The sequence below is a fragment of the Haemaphysalis longicornis genome, unplaced genomic scaffold, assembly GCF_048455015.1.
Source record: "Haemaphysalis longicornis isolate Haplotype H1 unplaced genomic scaffold, Haemaphysalis longicornis Haplotype H1 scaffold_5, whole genome shotgun sequence".
Classification (NCBI taxonomy): Eukaryota; Metazoa; Arthropoda; class Arachnida; order Ixodida; family Ixodidae; genus Haemaphysalis; species Haemaphysalis longicornis.
Window position 1 is genome coordinate 24,479,158 of NW_027526385.1, and position 19,237 is coordinate 24,498,394.

Genomic DNA, 19,237 nt, shown 5'->3' on the forward strand with positions numbered 1-19,237 from the left:
GGCAACTGCATTTTGACTCGGAAGATAGGCTTAGAAACCGCTGTCAGAGAAAGAAGAAAACTTCGGGGAAGCTTCCACTCATGCGAGATTCTTGAATGGCGAAGCTGTTGTAGATGATCATTCAGTGGCAGAAAGTTGAGTTTTAGTATCGCTGGGGTGTTGCGGTTGACGTAGGTGGCATGGAATTTCAATCATCTCGTGTTGAGCAAGGTCAGAGTGAGCTGGTCGTTTCGGTCGATGTTTTCGTACGCCACCCTACAGGCGCGACTTACGGTCTCTAGCGGATGCTTTGCACGCCAAGCCTCTCGACGCGTTTCCCCTTCCTTGGCCGTGCAAAGTATCGGCGGCCGGGCCATGTACAGTCAGTAATCATATAAAGCAGCTTAGACATTCAGGTCGCGGCTCTTATATGATGAAAAGCGCATGCGCACGACGACGCGAGGACGAACGAACGAACGAGGGGCGTGCACTTCTAATGTCTTTCGCGTTCCGAGCAAGTGTTGCCACGATACGGCGAATGCTGGAGTTTTTTATGGGAACGATTGGCCAATCTCTCTAGGTGGGCGGGCTTCTCTTCACGAAAGGGCGCACGAGGCACGCGTGCACGAGCTTTCGGCATTTTCTTGCTTTTTTTATAACTACGAACACAATGCGCGAAAGATGTGCTGAGCAACTTTGCTGTTATTAGTTGACCCAAGTCGGTCGTGGGAAGCGTGGCATCGTAACTGCAGATTTGGCACAAGCAGTTAAAGCAAATCTGTGGTTTGCCGGCTGGGCGGTTTGTCGATAGGGTGGTCTGTACGTGGGCCAGTCGGTCGACCTGTTTGTCGGGCGCTCGGTTGAGTTGTGTGGTGTTGTTGGGGCAGGCGGTGTTAGCCTGGCAGGATGTGGTGGTAATTCTCCTCCCTAGCGACAGCTCATGAGTGAAAAATACCGGCTCGGCACCATAATTCCTCTTGTTCCGTCTCCCGAAGGAAGCCAAGAATAAATCACGCAGCGGACTTCTAGGCTCTTTTTTTTAATTGCGACAGTATGCCCTTTGGCATAAGTTCCTACAGGTACAAGTTTGCACCCGTTTCCCGGATGAAGTCCAGAAGACAGCGGTGGTGGGGCCCCCACAGCCATCGCTGAAGATCGGGGGGTCCCCCCGGATGCAGGCCTGTGCCGCGAAGATGCCGGGATCTCGCTGCACTCAGTGAAGGACACGTCCATAGCAGGTGGTTGGTGTCGGCTTCTTGGGCAGGAGCCGTACAGAAGGGGCAGGTCGTGGAAAACGGGGCATGGTATCGCGGTGGCCACGCCCGGGTTACCGCAGGAGAGAGGGCCACCCCAACTCGTAGTCTACGCACCAGGACCTCCTCCCAGCGAGCGAGCCCACTGGGAAGGTCTGTTCCACACGGTGGGATGAGAGCACGTGTGGCGCGACGCAGATCTTCCTTTAGTTGGACAAGTTGGTCATGTGGGTCAGTTGTCAGCAAGGGCAGGGACCGTGGAACCGACGTAACGTGACAGAAACTATCCGCCGCAATATGAGCGGTGATAGTATTACGCCGTATCCACGACAGTCGGAGAGGGCAGGGCCACGTGTCCAGCAGGTCATGAATGTCTCTTGAGACAGACGAGTTGGAGTCTACACGTCGCAAATCCCGTATGGCCGCCGTTGAGTCCGTGTAAATGTGTGCCGTAAAACTTCCAGGAGCTTCAAGAAGTGCCGGTAGGAGAGCTTGCAGTCCGTCCCGGATGGCTGTAAGCTCCGCCAGCATAGAAGGCCAGGTGCGGAGTGTTTCATATGCACAGTTTTGGTTTGCTTCTGGATGAGAGGGGCATACGATCGCTGTAGTTAAAACGCCGTCTTGGGCCCCAGCATCCACAAATGCCTCTACAACCTGGGGCAGGTTCGCAGTCGCTAGTAATGGCACACCCGCGGATTGCTCGACTGCGTTTCCCATCGACAGACTGTGGAGTCGAGCGAGAGGCCGGTTGTCGGTCACTTGATGGTACAGCCAGGGCGGCCTAGCTACAGGGCGGGCTGGTAAGGCGGGTAGAGAACGGCCCATGTAGATCGCCAACGCCGCTGCCTCCGGAACAAAATTTAGTTTGTTCTGGCGTGCGGAGCGGCGTTGATGTACAAGCTCATCCAGGGTGTTAAGTTGAGCTTCGGCCTGAAGAGCTGGTATAGGCGTTATTTGAGGGAGGCAGGTGATCGTCCGCATTGCAGCTCTATTAATTGCTTCAAGTCGGGCCCACTCCGCTTGGGTCATATGCTGGAGTTGAGCCTGATAGACAAGTCGCGGCTGAAGTATTGACCGCACCAAGAGTCGGGCCATTTTGAAGCAGGAGCCTCCAGACTTTTGTGAAATGCGTCGTATAAGGTGTAGCATTTGACCTGCTTGTTGGCGGGCAGATCGAAGCCACAAGGCAGCTGACCCTGATGATGAAATCTCCAATCCCAGCACACGAAGAGAGGTGGCAGTGCGCACAGGCTGGCCGGAGAGTTGCAGCGAGATCGGTGACATCTCCAGTCTACGACGGCCCCAAGCATTGCCCACGGACAGAATGGCTGTCTTTTCAGCTGAAACCGAGAGTCCAGCGTATTCACACCATTTCTGTGTGTCCGTTAAAGCTTGTTGCAGGCTGGCGGCTTGCCGAGACGGGTCTGGGTGGACAGTCCATACTGTAATGTCGTCCGCGTACACCATAAGATGTAGGTTCGATATGGAACCAAGATGCCAGGCAAGCGGCAGCATAACTACATTAAAGAGGAAGGGTAAAATCACCGACCCCTGAGGCACTCCACGGACGGCCGTAAAATGGCCATAACTAGTTCCACCAATCCGTACGGAAAATGATCTTTTAGTCAAGAAGGTCCGGATGAAAGAGCGGACCTTTTCCGGGACAAGTAGGCTTTGGAGAACTTCCAGGATAGCGCTGTGGCTGACGTTGTCATATGCCTTTCAGCCGCGCGGAAATGCACGTTCCTGTGGAGACTGCCTGTATCAAATCTAGTTCAGGTGGGCGCATTTTTAAGAGGCCGAAAAAGAAAGGCTCAAAAATGTTTGCCGTGTGGAAATGGCGGAATATGACGCTGGTTTATTTGTGCCACCCAAAATATTTTTGCTGACAAGTAACGTTATACGTTAGATCATGCTTTTTATGTAACAACAGAAAAGACACGTTCAGGTTTCAACTGACGACATTTTTTTTCCCTTGAGTCATCCGGACAGAGGTGGTGCATGCGTTATATTTCTAAGACCTGCACCGCCTGGGACACATATACCGTTGCGTCCATAGCCTTTCAAAAAACACTCACAGCGAGTGGGGCAATTCAAATTGAAGGTTGCGTCACACTGAAACAAAAAAACACAGCATTTGCGATAGTATATATGCATAACTATGACTAATAATAACTGTTGTTTAAATCGCTTGAATAAAAAGAACACATTCCGGGGAAATGTGTGGCAAGCTTAAGACAAACATAATTTATGATATGTATTTTATGAAAAAACAAATTTATCGGCCCTCTATATTACAAAACAAATTCAGAAATTAGAGAGGAAACTGCGATTTTGAGATGGCGGAGAGAAGTACACTAAAGACGCTGATAAGAGCAGGCTGATAAGAGCAAGTGTTAACAACAGATACAGTTTACCTGAGCTTGGGACAGCATAGGCCGTTTAGTGTGCACAAACGTTCAGACAATGGCTTCATCGCTCATTTCCACCTGAAAAGGACCCTACAGTGTCGCTGTAGAATACCTTTCTTCCCACTGGGCCCGCACCCGTTTCAGTGAAACGACGGAGTTTTCTGCCAATGAAGACATGCACTGAATTGCACAGCGATGAATATGAATTATGTGATGCAGGTATTGCGGCCCCTCGTACATTTTGTGCATGGACAAATATGAAGTTGCTTTTGTTAAACCTATAATGAAATGCGGATTCGATTACCGATAACGGTGAAAAAATAAAGCAGTTCCACCCAACGTGCCAACTGTCAAAGGGCAGAGCAGTGATTCAACAGAGGGCTGTGGCACCAATTCTTGACTTGTTTTACCATTAGCATGGCGTTGGTACCGAAAGTTGTCAAAACAGCCTACCGCAGCCACTGAAAAGGTGCATAAAGATACTCTGTATTACGTTTTTATTATTTTATGGTAAATACGCATAATTCGATTTATTGATGCTTTATATTATTGTGTACTGATTTGCGGCCTAGCAACGGCAGCCTCCGTGGCAATGGCGCGGCGCAGAGATCACCCACTACACGTTGCATATGAGTAACGTGTGCCTCTATGGCGCAATGGAATGAACATCGGCCTCGTAACACTGGAGACACTGGCTCTATCCCGACTGGCGATGGCAGTTATCTATTCAAAGCCTCTATTTAGGGGCGTAACGCCGTTGCTACGGTAGCTAGATATTGCGACCCCGGACAAGCTATGACCATAAGGTAGTCCCAAAAAATCCTCGTCACAAAATAGGAAAGGAAAGTAGTGGACCTTTTTCCGGCTAGGATTTTTGCGAGTGGAGTCGTGTTGACTTCTCTTTTCTGCTTGTGAATATTTCGAGATTTTCTTTTAGAATATCAACCCAGCTTGCGTATTGGAGAGTGACCAACAATGATTTTGTTCATAATTCGGAGTCACTGATGGGAATTCCTCGAGGAGCCCCCTTTCCCCTCAGTCTGCCCGCAGGAGTCCTTCCTGGCGGCGGCGGCGGCGGCCTCGGCAATCTGCATAGCCGGACATGTTGTCCCGGGTAACTGTGCACGATGGTCCCACTGCTGATCTATACACTGATCTATAATCTGATCTATACACCTGTGAATTGGGTTTTTCTGGCTGGGGAGAAAAGGAAGAGGAGAAAACTTAATAGGGAGGTCGAGCTGTTAAGTGGGCGGGGTCCTCAGTCCAGGACTCCGTTGGTGCGGCCTGCCATCTTGGACCGTTCAGCGAGCCAAAGCTGCTTACTTAGGTCTGAGCTGACAAGTTCACTCTCCCGCTGCTCACATGTAAGAGTAGAAATTTGTGCAAGGCATGCCCAAGGGCGTGCCCTTGTAGAGCGTTGCTCGGCTGCCGCAGTGCCTGCACAGGCGGTAGTACAATGAGGGGTGAATTGCATGTAGCCATGTGCATGGGGGAACATTTCTTTCCTATAGAGATCTAGATTGCCTGAATGTAGTTATGAGGTACTTGGAACGTGAGCTCAAGAAATGCGATCAATGAAGAGGAATTTTCAACTGGAGTACTCAAGAATCTTTATTTCGGTACGACCGATAAAACGATGCCTGCAATAAACACAGAACGTCGACTGACAAGAGTGAATGGTGGTATCTGCTGATTATTATATCGCCGTCTCTTGCTTACACATAAAGGCTAAGCTGCAGAGTAGTAAGGACACGTTTTAGTTATAGGTTGTATTCACTAGCATGGGGCCTATGTAGGCAACCGTGTGTTTCGTCTTAGCAATGGGGACATGCCGTCTGCTGTTAGCTTAGGTTTCCACAGAGAGTACCGTACAGCTGAAGACATCTCGTTGCACTATGAAATATTAGTATATTTTCGTGGCGGCGTCAATACTCAGCTTACGTTTTGCGACCGGTGAAAGTCAAACAAGATTCCAGTATATTCTATGAGCGATTCAAAACTACCTGACTATTGCGACGTTGTGTTTCGCCTTTCAACCGAGTGCGCAACAGAGTCCTTGCCAGGGCATAGAACGTTGAAATATAGCGGCGATTTCATAATCGCACCTTCAAACATTTCCTGCGGTATAAAGGCAACGTTCTAGGCCGAACAGGCTAGCACTGACTCAACATCTTAACTGTCTTTTAAATACAGTAAATGCTGTATCTGCCTGCATAGTTTAGTGAGGGCAACCATATTGTGAACATGGCGGCTTTTGTAATTGCAACTGTATTTGTAATTTTAATTGTAAGTGCATGTGTAGTATGCGCCCTTTTAACGCAGAAGAGTTGCTAAGCTCCATGACCAGTACTCCGCGGTTCCGCCGCGGACGCAGATGCCGTGGCGCTCAGCCGTGCTTATCAGCCATGTTCTTCAATTAATCGTCGAAAATCGCTATCACCCTAACTGATTCTGGCGCTGCATTAAGATATATACATAGAGGAACGGCCAAAATATTGTTACAATGTTAGATACATAACGATCGCTAGATTGTCTGATACGTTGGTTAGCAGCCAATCGCCTGTGGAAGGTGTGTGAAAATAGAAAGGGACCCGGGGGTATGCGAGCATGTAGAAGATGAAGAAAAATAAGGGTTTTTGTCGGCTCAGTGCTCACCGGCCGCCATTTTTACCACGTTTTGCCTGTGTATCGCACGCCTCATAAATGAAGCCTACGTCCAGCCGTTACGTCTCGGCAATACTAAACAAAGTACTGAAAACCCGAAGCAGAAACGAACGAAACAAGTGGCTCAAAATTAAGGGGCTAGGATGTCAAAATCAGCGCAATGGTAATTCAATGGTCATTTCATTTCATTTCAGCGCAATGGTCATTTCTATATATTGAGTAATACATAATAATGAACAAAGTCATCTGCTTGTCGGAAATCAAAATACGTAGCGTTTAAATACACAAACTATCCCACCTCTTATCGAATATTTTTGGACTGCTCACCGCGCCTGTTTTTCGAACGGCAGATGGGGTAAAGCACTAACTTTGAGCATTTTGAAACATTTTGGTAACTACCGCATTCTCAATAACTCATTAGGCAGCGCCGCACAGCCGGCGGTTTTGTAACAATTTAGTTCACAGGGGCGTAGATGTCCCATTTTGTTCCCATTACCCTCAAAGTAAAATACACGGTTAGTGGTATTTTTGCTGACGATTCATGTCAGTTTTTTTGTGAAATGGTAAGAGCCCTTTCTTGCCCCTTCACGAACAAGCTTTACCTGACCCTTTTAAGCCCATGTGGTTAGTATAAAATAACTCCGAAAGATTACTTCTAACGACTGAATAACGCAGGAGGTTGTCATTTTGCACTCTCTGCTGTTGCGAAAGTAGAGTTCAGAGGAGTGCAACCGTCTTTAATGGGTATCAATGAAGCATTCTGGCATACACACAGTAAGCAAAAAAAATCACGTTTCTATGTTGAAAATATTTCTTTCCAAATATTCCATTATTCTGGTTTTGCTTTTTCGCCGGCAACGCGGAGAGAATATGAACATCAAATTCAACTCTTATACGTTTGTTTTAGCAGTTTTACCACAAGCTTAGAAAGTGAAATTCAGGCCTACACAGACAATATCGATTGAGCCCAGCAGCGACCGCAAATAGGCGGTCGGTGGGAATGCTTGGGCCCAACCACGTACAGACAACCACGCGAACCCTAGGCAGGAAATGTTCCAAGGCCATTTTTTCGGATCTCGTGGCCACACACTTAGAACTTGAATGTGTTCAAATGCCTTTGTATACATGACGAATCACGTCGGGTGGAAATTGCAGAAATCTCCGATATTTTAGGGCACTTGTTACGTTTCTTTGGAAGAATACGCACCACTTGTCTCTTGCAGAACTCATCAATGGGGTCAGGATTGGTGGAGCCAAATGCACGTCGACTGAGTCTGAAAAAAATGTAGCCATACCTGCATTGAATTACCAAGTTCTTGTTAACCTAAGTTAAGTCGCTAAAGTAAGCCTGACCACCTTTATTATCAAATCATTCCTTTTGACTTGGGTGGGTATTGCTAAAGAAGTGATGAATTGTAGAACAAACACGCCGCTAATATGTCCGGCGCCGTGTTGACAAATAGCTGTTAAAGACGTTTTAGAGCCCGTCACCGGAAGAACGGCACCCATAAAATTTGCGGAATATGCGTTACATCTACCTAGCTAGTTCAGTCGCTAAGGCACTCAGGTGCTGTGCCCAAGAAAGCGTGTTCAATGCCGACTGAGGCTGTGGCTTCTCAAAAGGAGTCCAAAAGCGACAGCGTCGGTGGGTTGTGACTGCCGACACTGCACTGCAGGCGTCGCTAATTCGTCGCGGCGCGCACGGGAGACGGATTGTCTGGCCCACCGCATTCCTCAAGGATAATCCGCCATTGAGAAAGTAGACACCGCCGCCGGATTCCAGGAACGCCTGCCCCAACCGCGGAGGTGGTGGGATTACCGGCGTGTCTCTATTGTTGTCGCGCCCTGGTCAGCATGACGCACGGTCGCCGTCGTCCGCTTTCGCCCCGCGGGGTCGCACGAAACTGCTCGTCTGTGGGCGTGCCGTTGACCCGAATGTGGCGGCGCCTCAACGTAAACAACTTCTTGAATTTGGTAAAGCGTCGCAGAAAACGTACAAGCTCCGTTACGACAAACTAACCATTGGTGATACCATCTACATTTTTGATCATGCTTCAGAAAAAGTAATTCCACGCCCTCCATAGCTACCTCTTTCCGCCGGCGCACAACCTAACGCGAACACCGAACGCCGGTAGTATCTTGGTCACGAGGCACCGACGCTCGACTGACGTCACTTCCAAAGGATAAAAGCATCGGCAAAAGCGGCGCGCTTTCCAGTGGGCTCGGCAGCACGGCAGTCATGGCCCGCGCTCACACGCAACCCTTGCTTTTGATGCAGGTAAATAATTCCTGCTCCCTCTTTGCGAAACGTACCAAATATGTTGCCTTGCTTGTGCCGCCGAGCCCTGGCTGTTGTGTTGTGATTGCTGCAAACTGCTTTCATGTCCTCCGAGCCCTTTTACTGTTGTCCGGAGATATTGAGGAAAACCCCGGTCCTGTAACTCGCTCTTTTTCTACTCAAACGAGTAACGATGTTATGTCCGTGCTCAGTGCTATCCAATCCAGTCAGGAGTCCCTACTTGAAGAAATTAAATCAATTCGTACCACCCTATTGCAAAGTGATAAAAAATTTGAAGAAATAACTAAAAGACTTTCCAAAATCGAAGAAGACTGCTCAGCCAATGCCACCATCAAAGAAAAAGTTGAAGACTTACAGTCTCTGGCCGAACAGAACTGCGACAATATAGCTACTCTAGTTGCCCGGATGGATGGCTCTGAGGACCGGCAACGACGCTGTAACCTTGTGTTCTATGGCTTTGAAGATGCTGCTGACGAAACTTGGGCACAATCCGAGAAGCGCATCATTGATTTGTGTAGTGCAAACCTCGAGATTTCACTCCAAGAGAGAGATGTTGAACGCGCCCATCGAATTGGTCGTTTTCACCAAGACAAACATAGACCCATCATTGTCCAGTTCAATCATTTTAAAGACCGTGAACGAGTACTAACCAACACCAAAAAACTAAAGGGCACTATCTACAGCATAAGTGAGGATTTTTCCCCGAGTACCCGCAAAGCCCGTAAACAACTTCTTGAATTTGGTAAAGCGTCGCAGAAAACGTACAAGCTCCGTTACGGCAAACTAACCATTGGTGATACCATCTACATTTTTGATCATGCTTCAGAAAAAGTAATTCCACGCCCTCCATAGCTACCTCTTTCCGCCGGCGCACAACCTACGCGAACACCGAACTGCTGTCAATCGTATACACTAACATACGTAGCCTCTTACCGAAACGCGATTCACTTTGCAACCTTATCAACATGACCGAATGCAATATCGTTCTGTTAACTGAAGCTTGGCTTAACCCTTCCATTTCCGATTCTGAACTAGCTTCCTGTTTTCCCGGCTTCACCATTTTTCGGCGTGATCGTCATGATAAACAGGGTGGTGGAATTCTCATTGCCGCTCACACCAGTTTAAATTGCACTGAGGTAGCCGTTCACTCTCCCCTTGAAATAATGTTCGTCAACTGCAAATATTCATACCCCCCCGTCATCATTGGAGTATGTTATCGCCCTCCCGACGCTGATGCTTCATTTGTTACTAGCTTCCACGATGTACTTTATCTCTTGCATACCTCTTATCCTAACATTCCGGTTATTTTAGTAGGCGACTTCAACTTTCCTGGAATAACCTGGTCCGACATACCTCTAACACTTTCGAAACACAATGTTGATAGTGACTTTGCTAACACGTGCTTAACATTTGGTTTGTCCCAGCTAGTTTCCTTTCCAACAGGAGTTACAGAGCATTCCGCAAACATCCTTGACCTTGTTCTGACGTCACATCCCGCAAACCTTGCATCTTTAATTTCCCTCCCAGAGATAAGCGATCACGTTGTACTGCATGCCACTTTTTCAAACCAACTACCACGGCGGAAACTTACCAAGAAGACAATCACACTGTACGATAAGGGAAACTACACTGCTATTAACAATGAACTATCCATATTCAGTGATTGGTATCTAACTAGCTTTTTTCAACGCCCCCTTGAAACTAACTGGTCCTTGTTCAAGAGTAAAATGCATGAGCTGATTAATAAGTACATTCCCACTACCACAATCACTGAACGGCCATCCTCACCTTGGTTCAATACATCCCTCAAGCGACTTAACAACAAAAAAAAGCGTTTGTAATGTTCCGCTAAACAGTCGAACAGCGCCAGCGCTTGGAATAGATACCACAACGCGGCAAAATTATTCAAATCACTTGCAATGAACTCCAAGCGTTCTTTTTTTTCTTCCACTTTGCCTAACATGTTACGCAGTAATCCAAAGCATTTTTGGAAAGCCATTAATCCTAACCCGCAGCGCTCCTTAGCATTGCTTCACGAAAACGGTACCCCTATTCCTGAACATGCCGCCCCCCATGTACTAAATTCCGTCTTCTGCTCTGTCTTTACTTCTGACTCAAATGATACGCTTCCAGACTGCCCTCCTTTGGATAACCCAGTTATGCCGGACATTGCTTTTGATCCTAACGGTATCATAAAATTAATAGATGCGTTGAAGCTTACTTCATCCGCTGGTACCGATGGTATCAATTCTAAAATTCTAAAAAACACTAAGTTGTTAACCAGCGTTATCCTTTCGCACATATTTCAGCAATCACTTTCATGCGGTGTGGTGCCGGAAGACTGGAAGCTCGGCAAGATCATTCCTGTCCCAAAGAAAGGTCCAGCATCTTCTCCGAATAATTATCGTCCCATTTCCATCACTAGTGTATGCTCTAAATTAATGGAACATGTCATATATTCACATGTCATAAAATTTCTCAATTCCGTTAAATTCTTTCACCCCAGCCAGCATGGATTTCAAAAAGGTTTATCATGTGACACTCAACTTGCTCTCTTCATTAACGACCTTTGTTCTAGCATCGACGTTAACATACCCGTAGATGCCATTTTCCTTGATTTTGAGAAGGCTTTTGACAAAGTATCCCATCAAAGGTTATTTCTCAAGCTCTCGCGCCTTAACCTTAATAACCTGGCATTTAATTGGATATGCGAGTTCTTAACTAACCGCCAACAGTTCGTTTATGCTAATAACCATTGTTCCTCTCTTTCCACTGTGTCTTCAGGCGTACCTCAAGGTACTGTTCTTGGCCCTCTGCTTTTCCTAATCTACATTAATGACCTGCCTAATAACATATCTTCTAACATCCGCCTTTTCGCCGACGACTGTGTAATTTACCGTCCTATCCGCAGTACTAACGACTCCGCCACCTTACAATCAGATCTTTCTCTGGTGCAGCCATGGTGCGAAAAGTGGCTAATGTCTCTTAATATTCAGAAAACATGTGTCCTGTCCATTCACCGTCGCCCGGCTTACTCACCCGCTAAATACTCTATATTTAATTCTGAAATTACGCCAGTTAGTTCATTTAAATACCTTGGCATTACCATAACTTCAGATCTCACCTGGTCACCCCATGTCATGAATATTATCAATGACGCTAACCGTGTACTTGGCTATCTTCGAAGAAACTTGCGACTCGCTCCGCCTTCCGTTAAACTTCTTACTTATCTAACACTTGTCCGCCCAAAACTGGAATACGCATGTGCCGTTTGGGATCCCCATCAAATCACTCTTACTAACACACTTGAATCGATCCAGAACCGTGCAGCCAGATTTATTTATTCAGATTACTCCTATCTAACCAGCGCAACCGAACTCAAATCTCGAGCTAATCTTGCTGACCTAGTGTCGCGGCGCAAACTTCACCGACTATGCCTTTTTCATCGCTTTTATCATTCCATACACCTAAACCAGGCTTTAATTCCTGCTCATCGCCTTCCATGTCGACTAAGCCATTCGAAAGCTGTTTATCCTGCTCGTGCGCATACTGCCGCACACCATTCTTCATTTTTTCTTCAAACATCTAGGGACTGGAATGATCTGCCTTCTGACGTCGTGCACCACTCCTGCATCACTCATTTCAAAGAAGCCATCGCACAAATCATCCTTCAGTGACTTGTTTACCCCCTCATGTAACGCCCTTAACGGGGCCTTTGAGGTCTATTAAATAAATAAATAAATAAATATCCCGCGGCGTGCTGAGTGACAGCTGTCTACGGGTATTTGGGCACGCGCATACGCGTGTACGAACGCTACCGGGCGTTCCCGAGAGAATGTGATCTCGAGGTTATATAAGGCCGAACTTGGCCGTTGGAAATTGTTGGTGTCTGAGCGCTGAGCTGGCAGTTCCCGGCGGGACAAGGAGTCTCGACCGTTAACGCTAGGTTGGGATTTAGGAGCGCCCTAGTCGAGGTTAAGATCGCGTCGGAGGTTTAGGGTGCAGCGCCGCACCGGGCAACTAGACGGATCTTGGGGCGAGATAGAGTCTCGGCCGTGGTTTCTCGAGCGGTTTGTGTACGCTCCGAGGATAGAAGAATTAGAAGAAGTTGTGGAGCTCGAGTGATTTGTGCGCACTCGGAGCGTCTAGCTGAAGTTTGCAGTTTTTTATTCATTATTCATGTACCCCGTTTTCCCACTGTAATTAGCTACATATAAACCCTTCGTTTCATTTAATCAACCTCAACGCCCCGAGTTCGCCAGTTCGACCGCCGTCTTCAAAAACTTCAACACCATCGCCAAGCCAGCCTCCTGCCAATTCAAGCGGAGCCCGGGCGACTGGGTTCCTGATCGACACCGGACTTCGGGGAAACGATCTTTACTATGATGATGATGATGAATTTTGTGGCGCCTAGAGTATCGCGTGGGCAGTGTGCGGCTTTGTCCTCTGGTTATCACTGTTTTTTCGATTTGCGATGTTTTTCCGCCTCCCTAGGTTACTATGACTGAGGCTTGACAAATCACCCTTGCTACGTCCTACATACACGCTAATAACAACAACAACATGTGTTGCTGTTTTTTTAGATGCTAATTTTATATTTCCCATGGCTAAATGTATCCCGCAGAACTAAATACAAGTCTCTTATATCGTTTCCAAGTGGAGGGCCATAAACGTCCTCCCTCCCCCTCCCCACTATGTCTTTAACCAGCTGGAAGGATCCATCTGTAATATTCCATGAGTTTCGCGGTAGCCTCTCGTTCTGGAAAGCTCGCGTTTCAATCCATACCCGCGCGAAAGTTACTGAATTTTTATTTACTTTGAATAATTTACGATGTATTAAGATATCCGCGTAGAAATAATGGGCGTGCCGAAATTTGTTTTAGTCGTTTGTCTGCCATCCTTAAACAGTCGGCCATTTTGCGTACAGCTGGTGAGCCATTTTGTGTGCTGTCAGCCCCATATTTCCGGCCAACAAATAAACTTACGTTTTGGCATTGATAAATAATCAGTGGTAATGATGAACAACTCTGCATGATGGGGTCAATGCACAAAACTTCACAAGATCTCAAATTTGGCAACAAAATGCGATAATAGCAGAAAAAATACGCCAAAAGAAATGGAACCCGCAGAAATGCTGTATCATTGTTACAGATAGCCTCCCCAATACCGCCGAACAAATCCTAACCCTTACAGCAAAGCGTTTGACATATCATGGCTCCGGATGCTACGTGGTGTCCGTGGGCAGAAATGCCCGTAAAACAGAAAGTAAGTAATAGAGAAGACAGAGAACGCGGAACTTCTAATCACAAAGCCTCAGTGATCAAGAACATATCATGAAAAATAGCCCTAGAAAAGAATAAATTTGACTCCAACGCGCATGTTCTGCTTATGGTGAGAGAGAACGCCTGATCATTAAAGCCCCGGATAAAGTCCAATTAAAATGCTAATACTCGAAAGCTGCTAGGCCGAGCCCTAAACAGGCGCACCGACTTCAGCCGATGAAGTGAACGGCGCTGGCCGGCAAGAAGAAGCAGGCCAAGCACCTCAATATCTTCGCTAGCAATACACTTCCGTAGCGCAGAAATGTTGCTCAATATATTTGTACCTCTGTGTTTGCGGAATAATACAGTAAGCCAGCGATAATCTTACACGCATTATCACGGAGTGTGCAGTAGAATTGGTGGGCACGATGGCTAGACAGGATACCAGTAAACTTTACCAGGAGACAGCAGATCTAATTAGGAAACTGCAAAGCGTGACAATATACACCCCAGCTGATAGAATATAACTAACGGAGCTTTGGAAGTTAATCAGTAAACGTAACGCAGCTGACACACGAAAGTATAATACGGCGAAGGTACAATATGCTGTACAGAACGGAGATAGCCTGAAAGCAGTGAAGAGACGTCTAGGCGTGGGGGAAATCACATGTCTGCACTGAAAGACAACAAGGCAAATGTAATCGAAAATAGGGATAAAAGAGTAATAAAATCCGAGCAGTTCTATAGCGATCTGTACAGTAGACGGGACATCCAGGGTAATGCCGAAAGAGAAAGGAGATAGACATCTCACCAGTAACGACTGAAGAAGTAAAGAAGGCTTTGAAAGAAATGGAAGAGGGCAAAGCACCCTCTTGTAGGATAGCGGGCAAGTTGTACTAGTAAAACTGACAAACCTGTACACGCAATGCTCAATGATCACGACTGTACCATTATCTTGGAAGAACGCGAACATCATCCTAATCCATAAGAAGGTGGTATGAAGGGCTTCAAAAATTACAGCCGATCAGCTTACTGTCAGTCGTCTACAATGTACTTACCAAGGTATTCGGTAACAGTATTTCTGCCACCTTAGATTCCAATCATCCTAAAGAATAAGCAGGGTTTTGTAAAGGCTATTCAACAATGGAGCATATTCACACGATCAATCAGGTCATAGAGAAGTGCGCTGAGTATTCTGAACCCCTATCTATTGCCTTCATAGATTGTGAGAAAGCATTCGACTCGGTCGAAACCCTAGCAGTTATTCAGGCATTACGGAAACAGGGAGTAGATGAGCATTATGTAAAAATACTAGAGAATATCTACAATGGGTCCACAGCTACCATCATCCTCCTTACGGAGAGCAGTAAAGTACCTATAGGGAAGGCGTCAGTAAAGGAGACACAATCTCTCCGATGTTATTCACTTCATGTTTGCAAGAAGTATTCAGATCATTGTACTGGGAACAGGTGGGAGTAAGTGTAATGAAGAATACCTCAATATCCTCAGATTTGCTGATGACGTTGACTTGTAAGTATCTCGGGGGACGAATTGCAAAGCATGCTTTCGGCACTGGACAGACAGAGCAGAACCTTGGGCCTGAAAATGAGTATGCAGAAAGCTGAAGTAATGATCAATCACCTCGGGACAGCACAGCACGTTGATGTAGATGACAAAGCAGTGGAAGTGGTTAGAGAATATATCTACTTAAGCCAAGTTGTGACCCTGAATTCCAACCATGAGGCAGATATAATTCGAAGGATAAGAATGAGTTGGAGTGCATACGGCAGGCATTCTCCGATAATGAATGGCAGGCTACCATTGTCTCGAAGAAGAAAGTGTGAGACAGCTGCGGCTTACCAGTGCTCACCTACGGGGCAGAAACTTGGAGGCTCACTAGGAGGGTTCTACGTAAATTGAGAACTACTCCGCGCGCCATGGAACGGAAGATGATAGGTGTAACATTAAGGGACAAGAAATGAGCGGAGTGGGTCAGAGAACAAACGCATGTTAAGGACATATTAGTAGAAATTAAGAAGAACAAATTGACGTGGGCAGGGCATGTAATGCGAAGGCAAAAATAACCGTTGGTAACTAAGGGTAACAGGGTAGATCCCTAACGAAGGCAAGAGTGGCCGGGGGCGGGAGGAGGTTAGATGGGCAGATGAGATCAAGAAGTCGGCGGGGATAAATTGGTCGCAGTCATCACAGGACCGAGATAATTTGAGAATAATGGGAAAGGCCTTTGCCTGCAGCGGGCGTAGATAGGCTGGTGGGGATGATGATGCTAATGGCACAAAATTCACGCACTTCTACGAAGTGAATCACGATGAGGGGGGGAAGCACTGGGTTTTGTTCTTACCGTAAAGCACACGTGAGAGTGCTTACTGATGCTAAAACGATTTCGAATCCAATACAATTCAATGTAATCCAATACTTTTCAATACAATCCAATCCAGTCCAAATCCAAATGCAATTCAATCCAATCCCATCCAATGTTCCTCGCGCATGCGAAGCATGGCTCTCGAGGAGCTCTCTCTCTCTCTCTCTCTCTCTCTCTCTCTCTCTCTCTCTCTCTCTCTCTCTCTCTATCTGTAACATTTTTTGAACCTTTTTCTTTGTTCTTGCGAACTTTTTCTGAAGATTTTGTTCACAGACGTTCCAATTTCTACGGTGCTGTGCGTCTCTCTCTTTATATCTCTCTCTCTCTAACCTTTTGTGACGTTTTGTTCACAGATGTTTCGATTTACAAGTGCGGTGTCCATGGACGCCGGACAAAGGAGGAGCCTCGCTTAGGCCTTGAGCTACTTCGCCCCAAACTAACACACAATTAGACGCGCACGACCTCACCCTCAACTTTCTATACACTATAAAATAAAATTTTAAAGCGAATATTTATAAGCCTTGACGACACAGAAACCCTGTGGTCCCTTGTACGCCGTAAACAACTCTGTCGGAACCCCACGCGCATGCGCAAAAAAGACATGCGGTGAGCAGTTATAAGTAAGCGGATAGATAATGGCTTGGTTTCACTCCAGTAGCAGAGCCTGCACGCAGCGAGTAGAATGCAGGCAGAGCAACAGCTTTGTGGGCTAACCGTGTGTACGGACTGAACAGGCGCATTTTTTGCTTTTTTCTGTGGAAGTTTAAATCATCCCTCTAAAAAAACTAACAACACACGGGCACCCTTCACGTCGCAAACATTATGTCGTAATGTTTAACAAGTTTCAACTTGTGAATAGGAACGGTCCACTGGAAAAACGCGACATATTTAGCATGTAACAACTTTCCTTACGTGGCTTACGCACTATTTATTGTTGAAGGAGGAAGATTGCGGACAGTATAAATGGAAAGGGGGATTATAACGAATAAATAAACGACAGTGACAGAAAACTCTAACGAAATTCTCTAAAGAAGAAATGAATTCTTAATTTACAATAAAAAGCTTCGAGAGGTAGTGAGCCTGCCTATTCGACATGGCGTTTTCTAGGCAGTGCCTTTCGGAGCCCCGTCAGGTCCGCCCGTAGCTAACGCACTGGTAAACATTGCCTCCAAACCACGCTGTGAGGGTGATTGGAACGCAAAATTTTTAAACGGCACCCACAAAAATTGCCCGTGTGGCGTCACTTTAATTTACAAAAGTGGCTCTACAAAGGGTGAAACCAGAGGTTCTGCTAGGCGTTACTGGAATTCGCGGGGCGGGTTTCCGAACACAGCAGGGTATGCCACGGCCGGGCTGGAAGGGCGGACGCCGCCGCTGTAGCCCGGCCATGCGTAGGCAGAAAGAGAACGGAGAGGAGCGTCCTACGAAGGGTGAGACAGCGAAACCTTGCCATCTTCATGTGCTAGCTTTGGGTTACGTCACCGCGCGACACCAGCGCAGACACCGAAACAATTCGGCATGTGAGCCTAGTGGTTCCCATTATTTCAGAATAAAACTGGTTAGTTCAGTAAGTTTGAGAATTGCGAGGAAGCTTATGGAAGTATCATATTCGCCATTTTTCAGATCCAGTTGCTCCTTTCGTTTTTTGTGATACTTCTTAAAATAAAACCGAATTGGTATTCACCAATTTAGAAATCAGAGTCCATTCGGGGCAATCAGTGCGCAAATTTAGTGTTTCTCTAAGGGTCAGATGTCTGTATGTGGCTGTACTTTTTGTTTCCTGCCCTGCAAACCAACCATTAACGTACATATGCCGCATGACCACTCAATTTCTTTGGGTGCGGGTTACCCTGGAGGTGCTCTAGATTAAGTTAATCAAGCCATGTGAAGGCAGCGCGCAGTTGACATGAAGCTGCGGCAAAGCAGGCCCTAAACTACCCCTGCTAAAGCAGACAACAAAGCCGTACAGTCGACGCCGCCGCAGGCGTGCAGGCACCTCCGCGCGGGGAACGCTTGGCAAATTCGCCGGGGTATCTACAGTGTGCTGCGTGAGTGAAAATCTCCGAATCCCTCCTCGCCCGCCCCCACCCGACGCTTCCTGCGCCGCGTTGCGAATTTATTTTCCCGCACGCCGCGAATGAACCGTTGGCTGGGAGAGGTAGAACGCTTTCCTTTAATAATCTTTTCTACCTTTTGTTCGGTGATAGACCTAGTTAGTGGCCTCAACAATTCCCACTCTCTTACCGTGTGTTATCGCCTCTTACGAGTAACAACACGGACCTAGTTGTGGACTCAATTGAAAGAAAAATTCAGAGTAAGAGCAGCTCGCCGAAGGGCAGAAGAGAAAGGGAGTGGAAAATTTGCATGTTAAGACGGCCTCAGTTTATAAAAGATGACACCGGAACGCCTGGAAACGAAGTAGTGTCAACCAAAAAAAAAAAAAACTAAACCTACAACAGCCTTGCATTTAATGCCAAGATATAGCATTTAAAGTTTACTAGAGCTCCCATGCGTCACAGTGTCGTACCTATGATAAATTTATAATAATGTCGATCACCATGGAATTATAAAATTTGTCACACTTACAGTATTTCCAGAACATATATTGCAAAGATTGCTGAACACACAATATTAGGCCTTGTCATGGTTTTTGCCGTGAGTGAGAATCCCTACGACCCAATGCAACCATGGATGCTGCCGTATATGGCTTAAACACAATGCACAATGCCTTCAAGCACATTTGTTAGCGCGACGCAAAAAGAGTCAAAGATGCTTGCCGAACAATTGTTGTTATGATTTGTCAATGACATTATATAGAACACATTGGGTAATAAGAACTCTGTGGACTTTTTCAGGCACTGGGTTTTTGTGTTAGTTGGCTGTTAGGTGTAGAGCTGGTATTTTTCAAACCTTAAGCAGTGTTGTGGTAAATAGGCGTTGGCTAATCGTGCCACGTTCATTAAGCAACGGGCCATCAGCGATTC

At 46.6% G+C, this 19,237-nt stretch overlaps 1 long non-coding RNA gene across 2 annotated transcripts in view; it reads right to left on the bottom strand.

Annotated features, from left to right (window-relative positions):
- Positions 1-18,952, bottom strand: part of LOC144139107 (uncharacterized) — a 50,420-nt gene extending 31,468 nt beyond the window's left edge. Inside the window, exons 1-3 of one of the 2 annotated variants that reach the window (XR_013316050.1) lie at positions 18,840-18,952; positions 7,518-7,584; positions 3,311-3,347 (exon numbers count right to left, since the gene is read on the bottom strand). This is a non-coding gene — a long non-coding RNA (uncharacterized LOC144139107). The remainder of the gene's footprint in view (positions 1-3,310; positions 3,348-7,517; positions 7,585-18,839) is intronic. The other variant, XR_013316049.1, reaches the window with a different exon arrangement.
- Between the last annotated feature and the right edge of the window lie 285 nt (positions 18,953-19,237).